This window comes from Pinus tabuliformis, chromosome 9, assembly GCF_031772625.1.
Source record: "Pinus tabuliformis cultivar Carrire ecotype Pingquan chromosome 9, CPIR1, whole genome shotgun sequence".
NCBI lineage: Eukaryota > Viridiplantae > Streptophyta > Pinopsida > Pinales > Pinaceae > Pinus > Pinus tabuliformis.
The window spans coordinates 114,488,781-114,514,647 of record NC_142307.1 but is presented as its reverse complement, the minus strand read 5'-3'; positions in this window follow the sequence as shown (position 1 = coordinate 114,514,647).

Sequence of the window (25,867 nt, the reverse complement as noted above, 5' to 3'; positions counted from 1 at the left end):
CAGTTGTGTTTTCCAGGACTCCCAGCCTCATCTACAGTCCATCATTTCCATGATCACTAGTTTCTTGCCTCCAGATTAGCCTACATCTGTCGACGGCTCTTTTTTGGCTGCCGGTCTCTCCATTGGGCAGCTCCAAATGTTTTTTGATCTCTTCATACCACCTGATATAATGATTATTCGCTCCATGTTTTTGATCTGTTTTTCATCTGTTAAGATCTATATCTTTCCATTGTGCTCCATCGTCTGTATATCTTACGATGCGTCCAATATGCTCGATGGTCTCTTATCGACCTCGCATACTTGTAATCAGGTAATTTTCAGATGGCTTATGCATCCAATATGCTCGATGGCCTCTTATTGCCCGCGCATACTTGTAATCATGTAATTATCAGACAGCTTATATGATCTCAATATAACAAATATAGTTTTTTTTCCTCTGAAAAAAAAACCTATTTTATTAGATATAATTTTTAATTATTTAAAATAAATAAAAGGTAAAGATATTTTATTAGATATATTTTTTTAATATTTAAAATAAATAAAATGTAAATTTAATTAGAATTTATGTATTTTTTATTTATTTAAAGAAATAAAGATTATTTAATATTTTTAAAAGTTATATAGAATTTAAAAGTTTAATATTACTAATTTTTGTTTTTGTTTTAATCTATAATTATCATGTATAATTATATAAGTCAAATATAGGGCACCACCACTTCAAAATTCAATTGGGATTAGGAATGGGAATTAATAACTTTGTAGAATTGATTTCCCTCATACATCTCTTACATTTTGCACTGGCTCATTCATGCATTCATCAACATCTCTTACATTTTGCACTAGCTCATTCATGCATTTATCTACAAATTTTCAATGACTCTAAAATTATTATAAATTGGTTCAATAACATTAATGCATGCCATGTGCACTCACTCAGGAACATATTGGATGAAATTCTAATTTTAAAAGCACAATTTAATTTTGTTACTTGTCAACATATATACAGGGAACGTAACTCGGTTGCTGACAAATTATCTTAGGAGGTTATGGGCCTATGGTTGATACAAGAACGGATTGGAGATGAACAATAACAGTACTATCACCGACTCTACATTGATAGGGCATATCCAAGAGCTGCCAGGCCCTAAGTTATTTTTGTTTATTATCAACAGTTTTTAGTTCAACTACTTGCAAATGTTATGTATATATTTATACTCTTGTTTATAGACTTATCAGTGTACCCTGCGTGGTAATATATGTACAAATCTATACTTTTTCCAATGACTTCGGTCATATGTTTTTGAATACTACTTGAAGGCTTTGGCCAGCAGACTGCATATGCCACAAGCATCTACTACATGTAATTTTTCAAATTAATGGAAAGTTACGATTTTTCCTCAGAGAAAAAAAAATCAAATATATTGTAAAATAAACGTCCATTTATGATTTTTTTTAATATTTAATTTTTTATTTCAATAAATTAATTTATTTTATTATTTATTATATTTTGAAGAGATAATATTCTTGAGATAAAAATTATCCTAAAAAAGAATAAGAATAAATGGATAAGATTTAATATATCTATTTAATATTTTATGTGAAAGTGTTATTTTCATTATTATCAACTTCTTGTTTTGATTATTACTAATTTAGTTGTTAACATGAATCTAATGTTATTTGACATGTTTTCATTTACTTGGCATCATCATATGGAATTGTATGCCACCTCCACAAAGATCTTGTACATCTCATGTTTCCATTACCACTAGTTTTCGAACAATTAGTAAAATATTAGAAAAATGGGGAATTATGATGACCAAAGCTCAATATTTATAAGTTGATATAATATTTTTATATTTAGTTTTTATGTTTTATTTAAAATGATAATTTTCTTTTGATATTTTAAAATGGTTGATGTGTAATTAGGATGATAGTTTATATTATATGAATTATTAATATATATGTTTTGAAAATAATGAATTAAAATTATATAAATATAAAATATTGAAATAGATTGTATGTGTGTCGTTACATTTTAAGAGTTTACTGCAAAATTTTATAGATATTAATGTAATTTTATTTTCTATTTTTGTTTGTTAGCAAATTTTGAATTAATAAGGTTAAATTATTCTAAAAAATTATGATGCGAAAGTATATGTATTATATTTAAGGGTTTTAAAATTAAGATGTTAGTGTTATGTGTAGTGGTGGAGAATATAGGTCATTTGGAATATGGTTAAGAGAATGAAAACTAATACCATTAATAATATGTATTTATGTTTTATAGTTATGATATTTGTCATACATAGAAAAATAATAGAAATGAATAGTATTTTTTTATGAAAAATTATATAGTTGAAATATATAAAATTGATCTTATGAAAATATGCATTTTAATTAAATGCGAGTATATTTTAACAGGTATAGTTACAAACTTTTTATGTTTATGTCAAGCTTATGATAACTTCAATATAGTTACAAAGTTTTTATGTTTGTGTCAAACTTATGAAAACTTCATAAATTGCAAACTTTGCCTTTCACAAATATGAATTTATGCTTAATGTCCGGTTTAATATTATATTGAAAAGGTTTTGTGTCATCTGCTCATCTAAATCAGGATTTGACTATGGGGGATTTGTTGTTGTTAATATAGTTACAAAGTTTTTATGTTTGTGTCAAAGTTATGAAAACTTATGTTTTTATATGTTTTGTGAGGGTAATTATCATATATTTAACTTGCCCATCTTTGAGAAAATGTTTCAAGAAGTGGTTCTTGCACAGTGGTTATAAATTTCAATAATTTTGGATTTTTAAGTTGCACTATTTTGTTTGGTGAAATATTGAAGTATATAGAAAGCAAGTAAAGATGAAAATGGATTGTTTTCCTAATCCTATTGTCATTTAATGCTTTTCTTCTTTTCTTTGCAATACACAAGACAACTTTTCCTTTGTTGCCAGTAAAGGTTGTTGGTTTTGGTATGGATACTGCTATTTGGAAAATTCTCCCCTTTGACATTATTGAGCTTCTCTTTCACTGGATTTCTTTGTTGGTGTTGATGAAACTTAAGTTGGTTTGTAGACAATGGTGTATTGTTTTACAAAACCCGTTTTTTTGCGGCTTGTGATCATGACCATGAGAAAGAGTTAGGATTTATTTCTTTGTCCACTCCTTTTCGCAATGATTGCTTCTTAGTGTCATACCTTAACAATGGTGGTCGCTTGTCGACTATGGTGTTTCCTTTTCTTCATTCTACATACAGAATTGAATGTACAGTGGGATCAATGATTCTCTTCAGCATGCCTGGAAGTTATTTGCATACAAAAAACTATTTCATTGTCAACCCTTTTACCAAGACCTTTAGAAATTTTGGACTTTTTACTGTTGGGGAGTGAGGATTCTTCTCTTTATTTCAAAAATGTAGTCCACGAAATTATGAATGGGTGTTTTTGAAACATGTTTGTGAAAACATGGACTCACATTTTCTCATTTGCAATAGTGTTGACAATGTTTGGAAGAGGACGAAGCTTCCATATGGTGGTGTAACTCCACCAAAGGAGGCTATCTTCTTTGAAGAAAAGTTTTATTGGGTATATTTAGACAAAGATTATGAAGATTACCCTACTTATGGTTACACTATCTACTGGTTGGAATTGAACAGAAATAATTGGGGTTATTCGTTTTTTCCTATTGTTGACATACAATGTATGTCATTAGGGTTATATAAGAATCAACTTGTTTGTGTTGTTAATAATTGTCACGTGTATTTTTGGTCACTTGAAAAGGTAGAGAATTTTGAATTTGGTCTACTGTCGAAAGAGAAAAGTTTGGAATATTTTGAAGATGATTGGGGACATAGATGGTCGTTGCTTGAATCTGTCTCTTTCGATATAAATACTAAATGTGCAGGTTACATACCTTTGCGCATAGTTGGAGAAAATTTCCTTATGCTCGGTTGGTCTGGAGTGCAGTTAAAGTTGTATGATTTACTGAGTGGAATATGCAAAACAACAATTGTTGATGGATTTTCCGTCCGTGAAGCATCATGCTTCTATCTGCAAACAGTTGAATAATTTCATGATGTCATTGAAAATAGAAATATTTTTTCGTTGCTTCCTAATGTAGATTCTATTGTTGACATACCTCCACTACCTGTGGATGTATTCAATTAGCGTTTGAGGCATGAAGATGTTTTGTTTTTGTGTATTACTGAACACCATATGTATCTTTAATGTTTTTTAAATATTTTTTGAACATCATTGTAATTCACATTTTGAAGTTATATGAAGAAGATAGCGTCATGGTTCTATCTACAAATGGTGGACGATTTTGATGATGTCATTGAAAATGGAAATGTATTTTCGGTTATTCATAATGGAGATTGTATTCTTCACATAGGTGCAGTATGTGTGGATGTATTGATTTAGCATTTGAGGCTTGAACATGTTTGTTTTTTGATAATGCAGAAGACCTTTTGTATGTTTTGAAATATTTTTTTAAGATCATTGTAATTGAGATTTTAAAGTTATATTGACGACATACGTATGGTAAATTTCAAATGTGGTTTGTATTTCTTTGTTTTCAATTTATTCAACTTATTTTTCTATCGATTATGTGTAAGGGGAATATTTTTGTATGTGTTCCAAGTTTTCCATGGGAAACATAATTTCTCAAATATTTCTTCTCTACACTTTTCTTAGTTTTTAGTTATTTGAAGATTGTGGAGTATGTAATAGCATGAAACACAATTGTGAAACAACTTTTCAACTGACTTAAACTTTTTCATAGAGATGTTGAATGAAATAAGAATCAAGAGTGGTGGGAAAAAACCTCCCTCTGGTGTTACATGACAACGATTAAGTGAATACCAACGATAGTGGTATCAACAGAATAAGGAAGCCATTAAAGCACAAAGAAGAGTTGCATATCAATGAAATAAAAGAGCTTTAGTGAATGATGAAGAAGGAGGACCTGTAAATTGTAAGTATGAAAAGAGCGGTGAAAATTTTGTTTTCATTGTCGTTTGATTGCATGTTTATCATCTCAAACAACTTATATTTTTTGAAGGTTTACTAACTTTTTCTCTTTTTTCAGAATATTGTGTTTCGAAAGAGAGTCTTCATATCAACAACAATGGTATTTCCTGTGAAAACAATGAAAGAAATGAAGTTTTTGGAGTTCATGAGAACTATAGGAATGAGGAATTTCCTGAAATGGTTCAAAATTTGGGAGACTATGTTGGTGAACAGGGTCAAGCATTTGTTGGTAGCTACTATATTGTTAATATAGCCACCCCTCCTGAATTTGTATGTAATGTGTTTGTTGGAACAATGTAGGGAGTTCAATCTTTTTTTCTTTCTGATTTTATTTTCTTCTGCATATGAACCTTTTACTATTCATTTCTTGCCCATATTGTTCTTTCAGAACAATGTCAAAATCATTAGTAACTGACAAATAGATTCAGAAGCAATGAAACCTTTATTTATTCCTAAATGTGAGGGTCGACGACCAACTTGTCAAACTTCAAGAAATGGAAAAATGTATAATAACAGTGATCGTAAGTTTAGAGACTTTCGTCTCTACATAGAAGAATAGTCTGTTTGTGTTTTTGTTTGCTTTGTTGTTGATTCTCTTGAAATTTTTGTCTTCTTTACGTAGGGACCCTTGATAGAGATGACAACCTTGGAGTCTGTGGAAATGGTGCAACAGATGTTATAATGGAAGATAGGGAATCTGATTCTAGAGAAGAAGTTGTTGTGTATGATGTTTTTGGTGATAGTAATATTCTTGCTAGAATGGTTGATGATTTGGGAAATGTTGGAACCAATATTTGTCGATGTATCTCTACAAAGAATATTGTTGAAGCTAAAGAATATGAGAATAATTTTCCTCTTAGCGGAGCACAAGTGCTTAATGCATATTTATTTTCAAAGGTTTATTGGTTGTCAATGTTAAATTTATATTGTTTTACGAATGTCTTTGTTGATGTTTTTTCACAGAATTATGTTCAGCTGAATAATGGTCGACAAAGAAATTTGCAAGCAACGGAATCAATATCGGTTCAACCACTTCCACATGGACGATGCAACAATGAAGAAAATGTAAATTGTTTTTTGTTATATTAATATAAATTTGATTTGGCTTGTAGAGATTTCATTCTTACAAACATTATTTTATTTGTTCCAAGCAGAATTTGGTGAGGTGTAATGAATATAGAAGAATGATTTCTCATTCTGCTATAGAAAGAAATGCTATAACCAATACTCCAGTTCCACGAGTTTTTTTTCATGATTGCCAAGCTAGGATGGTGTTTTGTAGAGAAAATGAAAGTGTTTGGTATCATTTTAGTGAACAAATAGTTGATGTGCATAAAAAGTTTCGTTCGAGGATTGATAGTTTGGCTTATGTGCATATGTGCCATGTATGTAATGAATGTTATCCTGGTATTCAAGTTTTTATATTTTACGAAGGGCTGCTTTGTAAAAGATGTAAGTTTGAGAAAGGTGCTCATCGCTTTTCTCACTTTAACAACATGGATCTAGGTGAGAAGCCTGAGGTTCTAACAGTTTTGACACAAGTTGAAGAGATGCTAATAGCATAGGTAAATCTAATATTGAAAGTAACCCATGCTCGTGGTGGTCAATATAATTATAGTGGCCACACAATATGGTTTCCACAAGATATTTCTTTGATTGCAAAGAAGCTTCCACTACGTGTTGAAGAACTAGATTTTTTTTTTATTGTAAGAAGGCGAGGTGTACAATTTGAATACTATGAATGCTATGTAAACAGACAACGTGTGATGGATGTGTTGCGTTATAAAATTGAAATGGACAAGTACTACAGGGATGTCAAAATTGACATGGATTCAGTTGCTTTTCTCCCGAAAAGACCTACGGATCTTTCTAGTAGGTTACAATATGTTGATAGTCATGTTAATTATATGCCTAGGATGGATGCAGACATTGAAATAGATGTGGCTAATTGTTTGCACTGTCACCCATAATCCTTTATTTCTCGCTTGCCAAATGAATCCCGGGAAGTTGATCGAATCAGAAGATCTATTGAAAATGGAAATAAAACATCTGACAAACCAATAGATTGACCAAATATTGGTACATATCCCATTAATGAATATAATACTGAAGGAATTCTAGATATGGCGTTCCCCACTTTATTCCCTACAGGTGATGCTGATTGGTTGCATCCTCGAATTTGCAATGTTCAAATGCATGAATATGGTTTGCATCTATTGAGATTTTATGATCAGATATTTGGAAGCCATCCTCACTTTCAATATTTCTTGTTGAATATGATTATGTGACATCGTAGTCAGGGAACAACTTCATTTTTTTTGAAGAAAAATATTCATGAAAATGTGCCTACAATTGTTCAGGAGTTGTGTCAACAACTTTCTGATTTTCCAAATAATAAGTTAGCTAAGAAATTAATTCATTTTGGATCTTGTCTTATGGGTACAAGAGCTTATTGGAAAAAGTGTCGTTCTGAATTAACTGATATGATCAACCAGTTGGGTTTTCCTACTTTGTTTTTTACATTGTGCAGTTGACACAAAGTAGCTTGATTTTCATAGTGTCATGCCTTCAAGCAGAGATTCTGATCGACAAAGTGAGCATGCCAGAAAGAGTAAAATGTTATTCGGTACCCGCATATAGTTTCTATGTACATGCACCAAAGATTCAATATCTTATGTACAACAAACCTATATACCTGTATACCTATAATACCTATAAAACCTATACCATAATTCATTATAGGTATATCTTCTGTACAAACTTTTGGTATATGTTTGTTGTTCTTATTTTCCGACAATTTTATAATGATTTGAAGGAAAATGTATGTCGTTATGATTGCTTATTATATTTACCTCCATGTTTTCAATCTTTTCAGGTACGAGTGGCAACATAGAGGCTCTGCCCATATCCACAGTTGTTTGTGGTTACCTAAAGCACCAGATAAGGAAACATTGGATTGGCCCAATGCTACTGTTGTTGGTGTCACAAAGAGGTACTTTGACAAATACATTACAACATGGAATCTACGTGACATAGATCGTTGAAATGTCATGATCCCATGAATTTTAAATGATGATCCATGTGTTTTGAATATCGAACTATTCTTTTCTTGTAATGCTGAAGAAGATTATGAGAATTTGGTTAACCGTGTGCAAAGGCATACAAAGTGCAGTGTTGATTATTGTTTACATAAGAATGGGTCTATTATTTCATGTCACTATCATGCTCCATGGGAGCTTCGTCTAGAGTCAACATTGTCGATAAATGAAAAAGGGAGAAAGAAGTATGAACCAACACGAAATGATGACCATTTAAATGTTCATAATGTTGATGTTTTAACAATGTGGCGAGAAAATGTTGATTGTCAGCTAGTTCTTTCTTGACATTAGGTTTTAAAGTATATTGCAAAATATGCTTCAAAGGTAGAGAGAAGATCTGAAAGTTATCATGAAATGTTGACCAGAGTTGTTGGTGGGAGTGAGTTTGAGGCTCCTGTATTATCTGTGTATAGAAGGTTCCTTGCTAAGACGCTTGTTGAGCGTGACGTTGGAGCTCAAGGGATGTGCCATTTGTTGCTAAAGCTACATCTTGTTGTCTGTAGTTGGAAATTCTTCTCCTTGAATGTTGGCAAGAAAGTGTATCAAAGGGTTTCACTGCATTCTGATGAAGTTTTGTGCGGAAACAATTTCATTCAAGTTTATCAAAGCCGACCTATTTTTTTGGAACATTTATGCTTGATAGAAACAACAAGATCATGGAGTTTTGAGGAGAAGCGTAGGCAGGAAAAATGGAGGCCACATGATAAGAAGGCTATCATTCGTGTTTGGCCATGGTTTTATGTTGTTCTTGATGAGGGGTCTGAAGAGTTTGAAACATTTTTCTAGAGTGAGTTGCTTTTATACCATCCATTTTGTGACGTTGGTCCAAATATTGGGTTTTCCATTGAAAGTATTGTTGAGAGTTAGAGAAATTGGAGATATCATGTGTGGCATGTTGATCAAGCCCCTTTGCCAAATGAAGGTGATGAAGAGGATGTGGAGCCACTTATACATGAAGAAAATGTTGATCGAGATTTTGAAGAGTGGCAGGTTTTTTCGCGGTTAGTTCCTCCAAGCTGTGTAAACATTTCAGACCTTGATAATCTTGGTAGAAGGGACTTTGATGTTGATTATAATTGGCAGGAAATGATGGTGTCAAATGATTTCTTAGAAGAAGGGGTCAATTTTGTAAAACATGCGCAGTTTGTAGGTGTTTTGAATTATGGGTTCGTTACAGACACATATTTGTCACCTTCGTCTCTATCAGAAAAACAATTAGCTGCTTTTGGAATTATTTTCCGGCACTTTGCTAATGGTGGAAATGATGGTTCTTTGAAAATGATTATTCTAGGTACTGTTGGAACAGGGAAGTCTTCTCTCATTGGGTGTATTTATCATGCCCTTTCTAGTGCAACAACGAATGGAAAAAGTCCATTGTTATTGCTTGCTCCAACTGGTATTGCTTCTTTTAACATACGTGGGAAAACAATACATTCTACTTTAAAAATTCCTATAAAATATATGAAACCATTGTGTGGGCAGGCTTTGATAGTGTTCCAAGAGGAAATGAGACATGTTTGATATATATTGATTGATGATATGAGATTTATAGGTCCAAGGCTATTCATACAAATAGATTCTCGTTTGCGAGAAGCCTTTCCTAAAAATAAGGGTTGTCCTTTTGGTGGTAGGTCCATCATTCTTGTGGGTGACCTTGCGCAGCTGCCTCCTGTTAAGGATAAACCGTTGTATGCAGGTAGAACAACTGGGAAATTTTTGTGGGAAAGATTTAACATTGTAGTGGCTTTGGACAAAATTTATAGGCAGCAAGGAGATGATCCCAGACAAGCATCTTTTTGCAATCTTTTAACCAATATTAGAAATGCATAACCTTCTCTTTCTAATTCGGATTTTCTTATGACTCGTCTTGATACTTGCTTGGATCGACAACAAAGGATTTTATTTGATTCTTTTGTTCGCTTATTTGTGACGAATAATCTCGTCAATTTGCACAATCAGAAAATGCTTAAAGCATTAAATTCTCCTATTGTGAGATGTGTTGCAGAAAGTAGTAGAAGAACAGGAATAAGTGATAGTGATGATGATATATTGGAGCATGAAGTACTGCTATGTCATGGAGAGTGCATGATGTTAACGTGTAATTTGTGGGTTGAAGCTAAGTCTTATTAATGGTGTACTTGGATATATTGAAAATATTTTCTCTATGCCTGGTTCAAAGCCGCCGCAACTTTCACAATTTGTTATAGTTATGTTTGAAAAGTATTGTGGTGTTCCATTTGATAAGGATTTTCCAATTCTTGTACCTATTCCGCCTGTTCTTAGGGGGAATATGAGGTAAATTCCTTTGAAAATGGCATGGGCGTTGACAATACACAAATCACAGGGGATGACTTTGCAACGAGCCACTATAGATATTGGAGACAAAGAAAGGCAGGGTCTAACATTTACAGCTATATCGAGAGTGAAATCAATAGATGGTTTGCAGATTTCACCGCCTTTTTCTTTTCAACGTTATGCAAAAATGAAAGATAGTGCATATGTTACACTTAGAAAGAAAGAGGAGGAGCGATTAAAGTCAATATCATTTTTGGGGTATTTATCTTCAATGCAGTTTAGTGTTCATAAATTATTTTTTTTGTAAATAGACTATTTAAGAGCAATTGTTGTTTGATTTCTTGAATTGTAGTTGTTTACATTTTATTCTGTCCTTCTTTTGAATCCTTTTATATTTATGTTTGAATATGAAAGAAGAAAAATCATAAATAAATAGTTATGTTTGTGTTAATTTGTTCTCTTTGAATGTACTGATTTTAATTGTATGTTTTTGTCAATGATTCACAGATATGGAGAACATTGATGGTAATTATTACATCAGAGCGATTAATTCAATTACAAAAACCATTATTTTTGTTACCTTTATTCGTGCAAGGTTTGATAGAAGGCATGGCTTCCATCCTCATTTTGTTAATGAGCATATCTGTGATTTGGGTGGAATGAAATCAGATGTTCAAACTTTATATCATTTGCAACAAAGAGAATCAGGGAGGAAGATGAGAAGGGATTGGCTTGGAAGTGTCAAGTATCGTGATCATTATCTTGTTTATTTGAATTCTTTGGGTGTGTTTTGGAAGAGGCTATTATGAAATAATTATGTTGTGGTCGAGCGTTGAGAGTTGAATATTGTTGTCGAATGTGGTGTTATGGTTATTATTATTTCTTTTAATGTTACTAAACTTTGGAGTGTTGTCATTCATCCTGTAATGTTTAAAATTTCATCTCTTTTCTGTGTTGCATTATGAGCGACATTGTCAGATTCGTCATTTCTTAACTATCGTTAATGCTTGTTAGTGATTGACAACAATTGTTGTTCATGTCAAAATTTATTTTTTCTTCAATGTATTTAATTTTTCCTATGCTTATACTTAATTAGTGAAATTATTTTATATTTTTAATTGCCAACATTATTTTAGCAACATTTCACATTCGTTAATGTTATGATTTTGTATTTCTATTTTGGTTGGTAATTTTTATTGTTAATATTTCATTGTTTATTTATCTTATTTTTCTATCATAAATAATGTTATATATTTAGGTTATTAATTTTTATTAATATATTTTACTAATATAAAACTCCTTTGTTTTATTAAATTGTGTTCAATTATTTTTTATAATATTTCTTTATATGTGCTATTATTAATTTGTAAAGTTATTTTAACTTTTTTTATTATTATTAATATAATATTATTATTATTATTAATAAGATTAATAATAATATTAATACTATTAATAAAATTAATATTAATATTAATATAAGCCCCACGGGGGCAGGCAAGTTGGTAATCAAAACGCGGTGAAGTTTGTTAGAAAGGCGTGCTCCGTACTGAAGATTGCGAGTTCAATTCCCCGGGACTAACCCGGCGCTGTGGAGAGGAGCGGGGGCAGTTCCCAATGGTTATAGAGGTAGCGGTCATAATTGACCCCATGTAACGCGAGTCGCGAGGCTGCTCCAGTTATCGATTCCACTGTATAAAAAATAAAAAAATAAATAATAATATTAATATTAATATAAATTATTATATCATATGTTTATAGGCGTTTATATAAATGTGGTGGTGCTAGTTATTATTACAATGAAAATTTCTTATAATAATATATCATTATTTATGTTATATTTAGTTTTTTATGTTTTATTTCTTTTAAATTTTATTTAAAATTTAATAAAAAAATTGTTAATATCACATATTTTATTTATACAGTTAATCTAAATATTTTAATTAAAAAATAATAAAATAATTAATTAATTACATAGCAATAATAATAATAATAATAATAATAATAATAATAATAAATATAATAAATGTGTTAAACAAATATTTATGAATTTACAACATTTTCAATCTACAAATGTATACTTTAAGCCATAGTCTAATGAGACTATTTTTTTGCCCGAAAAGTTTGATCTCAAATGATCATATGTTAAAACTGAAGTAGAATTGATTATGCCAACAGCGAAATCAATGTTAACTTAAAGTGTTGAAAACGTGAGAATTGCTTGAGAAGAAGACTTTATGACAGATGGTAAAACATAAGTAAGATGAAAAACAGAAGTGAAAACAACAAATACACAGTGATACCAGACAACAAGATTGATTACGAAATTCGTCCCTAATGGGCTATGTCTCCAGGTCCGCTTTCAAGAGGGCGACCGCTTTATTAGGATTGAAAATGAAAAGGTTGATTACATAGAAATTTGACCAAACTGAATGTGCACGCAGGCGCTTATGGTCATTGAAATCTCTCTAAACCAGCGTTCCAACGCCTGTCACGTTTCCTAATTCCGACTCCCGATGCCCCTGTTACATTGAAAACAAAATCGACTATATCCTCCAGAATCTGCACCCTAAAACTCAAAACCACCAATGCCTTCATCATGAACAAAAAAGGTGCATTTAAAGGGTTGCAGATACATCCGAGGTCTTCCCAGCCAAGATTGGCATGAACAACCCGCAGCCATGGTTGATTCCTCGCGCGGTTAAGGCCCACGGTTTATGACTGTTGTTTACAATTTGTAATGTTTTTTGTAACAGTTTTATATTATGGTTTGTTTGAATAGCCCGAGAGGGTTTTTTAACATAGAGTTTGTATTTTAATGTATGTTTAATACGTGGATTTTGATAGGTTAGGTTCTAGAACTTAGGGTAATGGGTTTTAAACTTAATTTTTGACATTTTAATGCATGTTTAGGGTTTAGGATAATGCATGGTGTAGTTTGCATTAGGTTTGTATTAGGTTTATTATTTTTTAAATAACCCATTTACAACTAAATGTTACAAAGTGACATTAGTAACAAACGTTACATGACGAAAAACCCGTCGACAACCAAATCCTGCAAAGTGGACTACAACCTCATGTCGAAGATCAAATTCTGGCAGAACTGATGATGAACACTTGTTGACAACCAGGTACAAAATCCTATCATTCGAACACCATGAAAACCATATCAACCATAGACATCACTCGCGGAACTGAAACCAACACTAGACAACCTGAACCATAAACATCAATGTCGAAGCTGACGACACCAGACACTGAATGCTGACGACGAAACTGAAACTGTGTAACTGATATGACGAGATCCTCCTGGATCAAAGTTATGGAAATTCCGGCCATATTTTGAGAAAAACCAGCAAGGATTTTTATAAATCTTAGTTAATGTTGTTAAACTTCAAATTTTTAGGTGTCTTAGACGTTTTTTATGATGTTGTATCCATTTCCACCATCAAAAACATGATTCAAACACTGCCTCTACAAGATTTTTGAAAATTTTTACTAGGATTCCGACCACTTTTAACCATCCAAACAATTCCTCTGCCTCCATAAACAACTCCATAATTTAAAATATACCATATTTATTTTATTATTATTATCATAATTTAAAATATACCATATTTATTTTATTATTATTATCTTGAGTGGTGGTTGACTCGACATTAGTTTTAAGTTGAGTAAAAATGAAAAATCTTATCCCTAAAGTAAACATTACGCAAAACAATTCAAATTCTTTTAAAAATAATTTATTTATTTTAGATTTTATTGGCTCGACTTATTTCTTTTATGATTTTATCATTACTAATGTGTACTCCTCGGGCATGCTAGACTGGTGTACGGATTGAAAACATGACAATTAGGAAAGTCACGTTTCATAACCTCTCAATAAAGCTTATGAGTGCGGCTTTAGTGGGTTCTGAGCTTTCCGTGCTTTACGAGTAAGTATTAAATGAGCAGGGTTATATATGTTTATTATTAGATATTGGTAAATTAATTATTTAATAGTTGATATATGTCTACCATTTAATGTCTATTAACAAGTTGTATATTTGTTACTTTGTGGAAAATTAGACTTGAGCATTATGTAGAATTTGTACAATTGGGACAGAAAATCTGAAGTACTTTTGGATGGTGTCATTTGGATCTCGACGTATTTCACAGCTGGACATAAATGCAGATTGTAGAAAATGGTATTCATTGGAAACCACTTTTATTTATTTGTGTGAATTGACACTATTTTTTGCCACTTCTTTGACTCTTTGAAATTGGTTTTTTTAATGATGGTTAAATATGATGATCGGATATCCATATGTCTTGCAACATGTGAGTATCCATATGGTTAATGATTCTTTAATTTTATTTCAAGCCATTGGCATAAGTATTTTGAACACAATTGAATGTGATGAAAAGTAAATTGGGTTCATTATCCGCTATTTCTTTCAAAGTTATTTTATTTCTAGCATAAGCATAATTTATACTTTATAAATTTTTTAAGTTTTATAAATTGAAATAAATATATTTAGTTGAAAAATTTAAAATTGCATTAGTCGATTAAATAAAATTATTTATAACATATGTAATGGGATAAACTTATTAATTAAAAATGATTCAAACCATAAATTGATTCTTCACTGTCACAATGCATCATTATAATTAACAAATATTTTAATTTAGTAATTAGTAAAACCTAAATCAACTAGATTTAAACCTTAATACTAACTTGAATTAACTATCTCTACTTTAATTTAGCTATATTTAGTTTGTTTATTGTGATTGATAAAAATCCTTTCTTAAATTGTTTGGTTCACTTATGTAGAACATAGTTTTTTGTTCATATTTATTGTATTTAGATATATTTGTGATGTTTATCTTTAGCATCTTCAAATGTATTAGTACATATGTAATATTGTGTAAAAAGAGAATAGATCACGGGTAATATATATATATATATATATATATATATATATATATATATATTTTGTAGATCTACGTTCTAGATGGTAGATTTTCGAATGCAAGATAACAATACTTTTTTACCATTTTTCCAATAGTTTCTCTTTGTAATAAGGTAGAAACATTTTTTGTTTTGGAAGTATGGTTCTAGGATTTTGATTTCAACTTCCAAATACTATAAATCTTAAGTTATTAGTAGTATTGAAAAACACTTTTTTGTCCATTCATGTATGTCTTCATTACTTTTACTCTAATTTAATTATACTTAAACTAAGTAAAAATATATACAATATGGCCCTTATTCAAATACAGCAATTAGTTCATACCTTTCAAAGTTCAATAATTAAACTGCAATAAAAAAATATTAACTATGCAACCTTATTTTATATTTAATTTTATGCATAATTTTTTAATGTACATTTTAATTTGGATTTTAAAAACCAATATTTTATTGGTCCATTATGTACTGTATATTTGAGATTAGGAACAATAATAAGCGTAAATCATTTTTCAATTAAATACGTTACATAGATGTGCTTTATATAATGTTTAAAAAGATTAAATATGTTATATAGATTGCGTTATATTGAATTTTTAATATAAAAAGAATTAATAAATTTTGACTATTTATTATTTAATTTTATGCATAGGTTAGGTTTTTATTAATGTGCATTTTATTTTGGATTTTAGAAACAAATGTTTTATTTGTTCATTATTGGTTGATTATTTAATATATTATATTTAGGCGGATAGGCCTTCCTTTGAAAGAGAATTTCGTCGTCCTTTTGTTTCTGAGGTTGACACCTGGCGTCCACATTCAGCGGGCATTGCTCTTCCTGTAAGCATTTTCCGGATATTTGTCATGGTCTTCATCCTTCAGTTACGGGCAAGATCCTTCAGTTACGGGCATCATGGTCTTCATTTACGAGCAGAATGGTGGGCATTTCTGTTATGGGCGGAGAGCTAGAGAATCCTCATCTGCATTGTGCGCTGTTACAAGTAAATGTTATGCTGATCGTCTATTTTACAGTTACGAGCATCATGGTCTTCATTTACGAGCGGAATGGTGGGCATTTCTGTTATTGGCGGAGAGCTGGATAATCCTCGTTTGCGTTCTATATACTGAAGCAGACTTTGATTGGATTCCTTTGCATTGATTTGGTTCGTTTTTGGGTTTCTTTGCTATTTCCTGGAGTGCGTTGGAGTGTTGGAGCAGACTTGTATATCATCCAGGAGTTTAAGCTAGTACATTAATGTAGAGGTAAATTCTCCAAGCATTGTATTGACAAGCCTATCAAGAAATTATATACTTCCTATCAGCTGAAGTAAGGATCGGGATTTGCATTAGAGTCTACCTGTAATCATTGAAAAATCTCCTCAATAAAAATTAGATTTTTGCCTAAGTTCTTTAACTAAAGTTATTTATCTGAAATTTTCCTTGAAGTGTTTGACGAAATTTCTGAGTTGTTTGTTGAAGGTGTTTCCAGACTTTGCACTCAAACTGTTTGTAGAAAGGTGCCAAAGAGAAATTTTAAATTTTTTGGAAAAGTTTGTATGTAACTTTTGTTGGGTAGATTATAGTGGTATTAGAGCATAACTCTGGCCAGCTGTGGGTGATATCAAGGAGAAGAATTTGAGGGTCAGAATGGAAGTTTAAAGATAAAAAGCTTCCAAGTCAAAAATTTGAAGATTACAACCAAGATTTCACAAACATGTTAGAAAAATTGGAAACATGGTTGTCATTAAAGATGGCAAAGAAAGGGGAAAGCACTTACAAATCCGAAGACGAAGATATAAGCATAAATGAAGATTCAGTACATTTAGTTGAAGATACAGTTGAAGCCTTGTGAAATACATCTGAAGCGAGCCAAAGGGTAAGTGTTAATCCAAATGGTGGTAGGAAAAAGCTATTAATTCATGTTGCAAATAAAGAGGTTTCCAAACCAGGCTTAGAAGAAATATATGGACCATGTTCATTTGAATTCTTAGTTGGAAAGACCCTGAAAAGTTTGTCCCATGAAAAGGTTCAGTTACCCACTAAGTCTGGCAGTGTCATGATTGAAGGTATTGTTCATGTCAAAGGCTCAGCAAAATATCGACACAAATCTTGTGAAGACAAATCTGAAGCATCTTGATGGCATCATTCTCATTTGCAGGGAATAAGATCCCACTCAAGATGTATTCAATATAAGTAAATTTCGACATCAAAATATGGATCAGTTTACTGGAGTCTTTGTAAGGCCACTGGAAGTTTGCAATGATGTTACAAGGAACATGCTCCAAGAAGAAATTGAATTCCTAGTGGATGGTACAGCTAAAGACAACAAGGAACATTCTCTAATGAAACTAAGCTTCCACACTCCAAACTCCAATACCATGTTTGCTGAGGACATTGCTATCCTTACACCTGGGATTGTTGCTAAAAGGAGGAGAGGTAATTCTGTTATTTGTATCTTGCCTCAACCATTTAATGAATTTACTAGGGTTCTTGCAATGTGTGGTAATGTGGAGATTCAACTAAATAAAAATGTAACAGTAGCACATCAAGAACGATTGCAGATGAAAAATTCCCTTCAGAAAAAAAGGTAATAAAGAATATTATCAAATATCATCTGCAGCTGGAATTTAGTCCCCCAATGCATCGTATTATGTTGCACATGAGATATACATTTCTCGATTCAGTTCAGGAATCTCGGGGAAGATGTCAAGAAGGAAAAGTGAGTGGATTGATGCTCCCGTGAACCATGCTAGAGACTAGCCAATTACTCTTTGTTCCATGGAAAACAAGGTTCAGGAGCATGTGAGAGGACTGTTAGAACATCATATAAAAGAAGCTTTCCTTCCATGCTACTCCACACAATGGATCAGTGCCAAAGAACCAGAGCAGGGGAAGCAATGGTTAAATGACAATCCTTATCTGATAAAGTTTGAAATGAAAAATTCCTTCAATTAAGTAGGACCTGGAACATGCAAAGGAAGCAATTTTTAGGCATGGAGTACGTGGCCTAGTGAATGATCCATATAATGAGTTAGATCACCAACATCCTTCTAAACAAATGTAAATTAAGCATGTCAGACAGATGCTTACAAAGGTGAGGTGCCTTGCCTAATACCATGATTACCATGTCTGGTTTGTTGCTCACCAAAAACAGTTACAAGATTGGCATGGTGATGCTCCCAGTCTCCACGATATTAATGGCAATTCACATTTTTTCAATACGCGTACCAAATGAATTATAGTTCATGGAACTCGGGATCCTGTGGTTGGCTCGTTTGACGTAGTGCAGATGCTTGGAAGGGAAGTCCTAACAGGGTGGATGACTAATAATAAGCCAACATAATTACCTTTCATATCAAAGGGCTTGAATTCAAATAACCACATTTACTCTGACCAACATCAATTGAAGGCTCGAATTCGAGGTATTTATTTGGAAATTGAAAGCATTTTCAATTTTCCAAAAGAAGTTATCAAGCATATTCAGTTATTGAAAAATATTGTGATCTTGAGGCTATGGTATTACGTGGGAAAGTGGAGATAACTGAGTCAGACTTTGAATTTTTCTTTCTACATGTTTCTTGCATGCTTTGAGTAGAAAGGCCATATAGGGAGCTTCCAAACACTTCAACATGAAACCTTAGTTACTTGTAGTCCTCAACTTTTGACTATTGTTGTGTCTCTTCAATGGCAAGATCCTGTAAATATATTGCTTGCACATCATAGGAAAACTACCTCAGTTTCAATTGATGGCATAATCAAGCCTTGGAACCCGACAACAAGCACAAGAAGTGTACTTTGCAACCCTGTTCTGACATATTCTGGGCATAGATATGAAAGGAGCCTTGTGGGGCTTTCTGTTGCTATTGGTTCAGAGTCAAATGAGGTATTTGTCTATCATAAATCTATTCCAATACCAGTGGCATCGTACAAGTTTAACCATGTAGACCCAGTTAATGGTAAAGAGGTATATGTTGTCGATGGATAGTTGGCTTCCTTTGTATGCTGGAAAGGGCAGATCCAAACCTGGGTTGCATCATCAATGTTAACATTTGGAGGCCTCTATTACCCTTGATGTGCACAATGGATTGGATGTAAGGTGAAAGGAAGACTTCTTGCAACTCATGCGATTTCCAAGACATATGCATATTGTTGCATAAAGAATAGGCCCAACATTACAGAGTATCAAGACTTAGTACCATTTTTGTCAAATGACCCAACCTTCCTTGGACAATGATAGATTGGGGTTCTCCAAAATAATATGTTTCTACATATATGTGTGCTATCAAGGGAGGAGTACAAGCCATTTCTGGATGGCACTCAATTAACAACCATTGGATTAGTTGTGCAACCATATCTATGTGAAGACGGGCCAGCTATTCTTCAGGCTGTTACTTTGGATGCAGCCCCAGTGAAGTTTAGGCATGGAGATCCCTACAACCACAATACCAAAGAAATGAATTCCATGGATACAAACACGTCTCGTTGCATCATAATTCAATTGGGAATACGAGATTTTAGTCTTTTTTGGGGTTTTACGATACTGAATTTGTGTGAGTGATGCCATGCAAAATCATTGCAATCCTCCAGCTCCTGCATCGACATCATAAATGGAAATCTAGCCCAAGAAATCCATACAAAAGTTGCATCTTCATTTATTGGGCTCCTTGACATTATACCTGTTTCAAGGGTGAATTTTTGGATGCATATTCCAGATCGATTTTTTGTTTCAAGAGACACAGCTTAAGTTAATGTCCATGCTTGTGTTATCTGCCCGACTTTGTCCCAATGGCATCGAAGGCACTGTCTTTCCTTTCCTGATGTCAGTGTCTAACTTTAGGAATACATCTGGTTCTTGGTTTAGCGCACTTCTACTCTAGTGGCTTCATGTCCAAAAAGATGACTACATTAGACTTTGGATAACAGTTCTTATATGCAGCTTGATGAGATTGTCACCTTTCCTATTTCTCTTTCTTGTGCCAGACTATACAGTGGAAAGCATTAAGCCCCCAAACATTGCCTTATCATATGATTCAGAAATATAAGAGAACCCAGGAGGTAGGAGGTATGAATGTAGATCATTTACAATTTGCTTTTCCTAATGGAAAATATCATGCAACAATACTATTTTTTCCCGTCCAGATTATCACAAAAATGCAGCATCAGTGTGAACAACAACTGCCAACATCATATACAATGGTATTGCATAGAAGTTCTATGTTGAGGGAGTGAACCATGACTATACATTTAATTTGAAGTCAGAAATAGTGCCTTAGAGGATCCAGATGACCATTTTTCCCTTGCTTAGTTTGGAATTAGTTAATGTTTGAAATATTGTTTGTGGTAGTAAGCATGCTGGTAGAGACATGAGAAAATGAGAGATCTTCGGCTGGAAATGGGTTTTCATTCTGTAATATGATGGGATTTCCCTCTGCAATATTAGCTACTAAATTTTACTTGTATGGAAAGATTACTACTTTCTTTGTTCAATATTTTATTTTAATTTTATTCATTCCAGTCTATTATATTATATTTTATTACAATTTTGTTCATTTCAGTCTATGATATTTTATTCAATTCTATCACATTGTTTTTCGAAATTATAAAAGTAAAGGCAGCTCCCTGTTTTTTGAGTTAGAAATTATAAAAGCGAGGCAGCTTCCCTTCTCTGCCATTAAAGGTATCTTTTGATGCAGAGTAAATATACCATTTTTAAATATTAAAAATTCAAAAATATTATTTAAATGCTCGATCCACAAGTGTCATCCAGCGCATGGATCCACATTAATAAAGTGGATATAGTTATGACGAGTATATGGTATATGATTTCATATTGATAAAGTATTTCCAGTTAATAGAGGAGTATAATTTGAATTTAAACTGGGTGTTTTTCCATTTTCAAATAGGTATGTAGATACAGAACAATATGCACAGAGATACAACGTTCTTTTATAATAAAGTAAATTTAATTGGAACAACTTTTACTTTGGCATTTTATATTTCTTAATCTTTTATCACATAATATCATAATTATAATCATGAAAAATTAATTCAACTTCAACGTTTACTTTCTCACCCACCACATATGCCCCATAATGATTATATATTTTCAATCTCAACCTCTCCTTAGCAACTTTTTACATATGTCCAAAACTGTTCGTCAACTTTTTGCATAGGTAAAAACAAGGTTTGACATGATCAAATCAACTTCAACTTTCTTTCAAAGTTATGCTTATTCTTAAAATGCCTTTACTATTAAGATGTCCAATTGTCAATTTGCAAATTGGGTTGTTTTGGTCATTCCTATGAATCTTTATATTTTATCATTTCAATTATATTATTATTAATTATTATTTTAATTATATTATTATTATTATAATTATTATTACTAATTTTTAAATAAAATTAATTATACATCACAAATTTAATTGTATTTTATTAAAAATCACATATGAATACAATAAGTATTGGTTTAAAAATATTATGTTTTGACTTTCTAATCGCACTATACAATTATGGCTTTCAATGTAGTATCATTCTATATATTTATATTATTCTTTACAAAATATAATAATAATATCATGGTTTCTAATGGAATTAACTTTTTAATAACAACATATCAACATGTTTTCTAATATTATGTTTTGACTTTCTACGAGATAGTCATGGTGGTGCAAGCTTTGTATATGCTTGGCCATCTATAAAGGTTTCTTGATTTTGGGTAATTAACTTACTCTAAAATGAAAAAAGACATTCAATGTGTTCTTTGTAATATAGATATAAACAAATCATCTAAAGAAACGTTATTGCACAATGATCCAGTCCAAGAAAACAAGGTTTTCAACAAACCAATTAACTCTTCTATAAAAATTCAACAATTCCAATTTAATATTCCTATCGGCCTCTCTTTGTACCTTTTGGGACAATTGCTAGTTAATATTAAATTTCGTTGTTATTATCTTCGATGGGTGATGCGACTAATATGTGCCAATGTCGGTTGAAGGGAGAGAGTGATTCCCAGCGAGTGCCAACTCTGAAGCATGAGATACGGATACAACACAACTCGTAGCTAGTTGTGCTCATATGCGAAATTATTTATGGTAATTTCACAAGCTTGGGAAGATTATTGGGAAATTTGGTTGGACAATCTGGAGAAAATGCAGTCCCTAACCTCACAGATCACATTTGTTGCAGAGCACTGAGTTTCCCAGTTACATCTTCTTGCCACTTAGTCTTCTCTTTCTGGGAGGGTTTAGGGCCTCCGAACTGGGCTTTTTCCCTTACGCTTCTTGCTTGAGCTTTTCCCATCTCTGGTTTCAATCATAATTATCAAGTTCAGCCGTACCGGCCAAAAAAAATCGTAAATTCGTAACTAGCTAAAATGGGCGGTCACCTTCGACGTTCAAAGCTTTCTACCAGCTAAAATGGGTTGTCACCTTCGACATTCACGGTTCCAGCGCTCACTGCGATTCGTGGCTCTGCCAATTTGAATCACAGCAAAGATTATTATAAAAAATCAACACCTTTTTGGATGGATGAACAGAATTGACACAGTATGGAAAAGGAGGAAAGATTATTCTATTCATCATGTCAACAGATCCTAGAATACACAAGCTGATGAATTGTTAAAGAGAGGACTCCTAACTCAATTGGGAAATTGGAAAATAGGCATAAAAATGGAAGTTGAAACATATTCGATTCAGGACTTTTCTCTACCTGGCTCATAATTCTATTGTTTCATATCATCTCTCCGGTATGTTTCAAAGCGATTTTTTTTTGTACATATGGTATTCTCTAGCCCAGTTGGTAAAAGCACTGTGTTTTCCCTTTTATGTATTGCACATGAATCTTTCCTTTTCTGGTACACTTGGGTACTTTTGGCTTTCAGGAAATTTTGCTTCTCATTATTTCCAATCTGGCAGTACAACGATGTTATTTCTCCCATCTCAGATTATACTCATGTGTTTATATGATTAGTAGTTTTTAATACTATTAAGCTTTTTTCGTACTAAAAAAAAGAAAAAAGAAAAAAGAAGATCCAGTATGCTAATGGTACTCTGTAGCTTTCATGAAAAATTAAAATTCCAAATTCTCAAATAATGCCCTATTTGGAACTCCGTAGCCTTCATGAAAAAATAAAATAATGGAAAACAAAGTTATTGCCACGATTAGTTAGCTTTTTCTTATTAAAAAAGTGGTAATTTTTTTTACAGGAAGATTAATTAGCAAATTAGTAATTCTCCTATGAAAAAATAAAAAAATGTTAATTTTTATTTGGGAAAAAATAAAAACAGTGATTTCTATATTAGAAAAATTTATAAAATGTCAAATTGCTAAAAACAATGATAATTCTTGCTTTACCAAAAATTATAAAATAGAAAATTAGTTGCATACTAGTAACTCTTCTATAAAAAAAATAAAGAATGATAACTTCTATATTGGAAAAAATGATAAAATGACAAATTTCAGTTTAACATTAAAAAAAATAAAAAATTATAAAATGGCAAACTTTAATTGCAAATCCATATCTGCTATACAAAAGAATAGTTGCAAATCCATATCTTTTTTAGGGAAAATTTAATGAATTTTCATTAAAGTTTGAAATATAATGATTGTTCATATAAATATATATATGTGTTTGTGTGTGTGTGTTTAAGTATTTGTAAGAGGTATAATGTCAAAAAAATTCGTATTGGATTTTATATGGTCAAATTTTATTCATATTGGATTTTATAGGGTCGAATTTTTTTATTATTTATTTTATTTTATTTTTATTTTATTTTATTTTTTATTTTTATTTTATTTTATTATTTTTATTTATTATTTTGTTATTATTATTTTTTTTGCCGTATCGAATTCGAATTTGGTAACTATGGTTTCAATAGATATTTGTTTGAATTTGGTAACTATGGTTTCAATAGATATTTGTTTAATAATGTCACAAGCTCAACGCTCAGATTTAATTCTGAGTACGTTTACCCTCGAGCATTAGGTAGGATATCAAAGAAGAAAGCTTGGCCAATAAGATCACTCAGATTTAGAGCGATGGAAAGAAAACTTGCATATAATACACATTTGTTTTATGTATTGGTGGTTTAGCACGAAATGCTTTTAGCTACAACCTCTCTTATGGTCAGTTTCTTCATTTCAGTCTCGCTCAACTGGTGGTGGTCATTGGGTTTCAATTGAGCACTCGTGGTCCATGATTGAGGTTGAAATCCTCAATGGTCCATCCTTTCTCTTTGCATGGTGGGAAATTGGATAGGTCTACGTTAATTGGGTAGACTAGGTGAGTGAAATTTTTCGGGAATCTAACTGGATACTTGTGAGGAACTACCCCTACACTTTTGACTACAACCTTCCTTTGATTCTTATAGCCACCATCATGTTTGGTTGTGCAGGGGTTTGTGGTGTGGTCTGGTAGGGGAGTTGGTAGTTCATGCCAATAGGACAAGAGACACAATGCTAGGGAAGAAGGATTGGCATATGTGGAAGGGTCTCATGCTAAGTGCTAAGCTAGGCTGGTGGCTCGACGATACAACATCAACACTCCCAAGTCCCTGTGAGCAGAGATTTATGAGATGGATGATCCTACTCCACAAGAAGGAAGGACCCGCTTAGAATTCGAGTTGTATGCTATTATTGAATGGTGGATGCTAGAATGTGGGCATACTTGGGTAAGAAGAATCTAGTGCCTCAACGCAATCCAACTCTATTAGCAAACCAAAATGTTGTTTGGTAGGATCTTACAAGGAAGATTGGACTGTAATGATGAGGCTCACTCTCAATTGGCTACCGTCCAAAGAGACATTGAGCATCTGCACTCTCATCTCACTTGCATGTGTATGCTTAGCCTGTCTAGAATCTCACTTGGTTTGGACAAAATTTTCCAAGGAAGTATTTTAGAATGGTGAACTGGAGCATAATGAATTATCAACCTCCTCAGTTTAGCATGTCTTGCTACTATTCTAGTTTGTTTTGTAAGGCTTTTATTGTTTTTGAATGTCCATGAATAAGTCTTGTATATGTGAAAATTACAATCAAATATAGCTTGGTCATAAGGGGTTTAGTTCTAAACTTTATAGATCAAGTCTCATTGTTTTCCAAGGACAATATTGAAATACCCCATAGCATCGAAATTATGGTTTTCATTTAGGAAAATTTCAATGCTTTGGTGACTAATGTATTATAACTCTGGTCTATAATATAAGTAAGGCCTCTAATTCACATACACAAAAAAAATTATTGCTATTAAATTTTAAAGAAAATATGCATCTTATCTTGAATGTAGAAAACACAAATATTTTATTTTGATGATTTTTTTAAATTATTTTATCAATCTATGTATATATAAAGAAAGAAAAATTAATAATCTTATTGAGCAACTAAGAATGATCATAGATTTATACTAAAAAAAGAGACGGTGATTGTTAACACTAACAAAATGAAAGTCGTGATTATTAAACCCAATAAGATCAATTATCTTGTAATGGATATT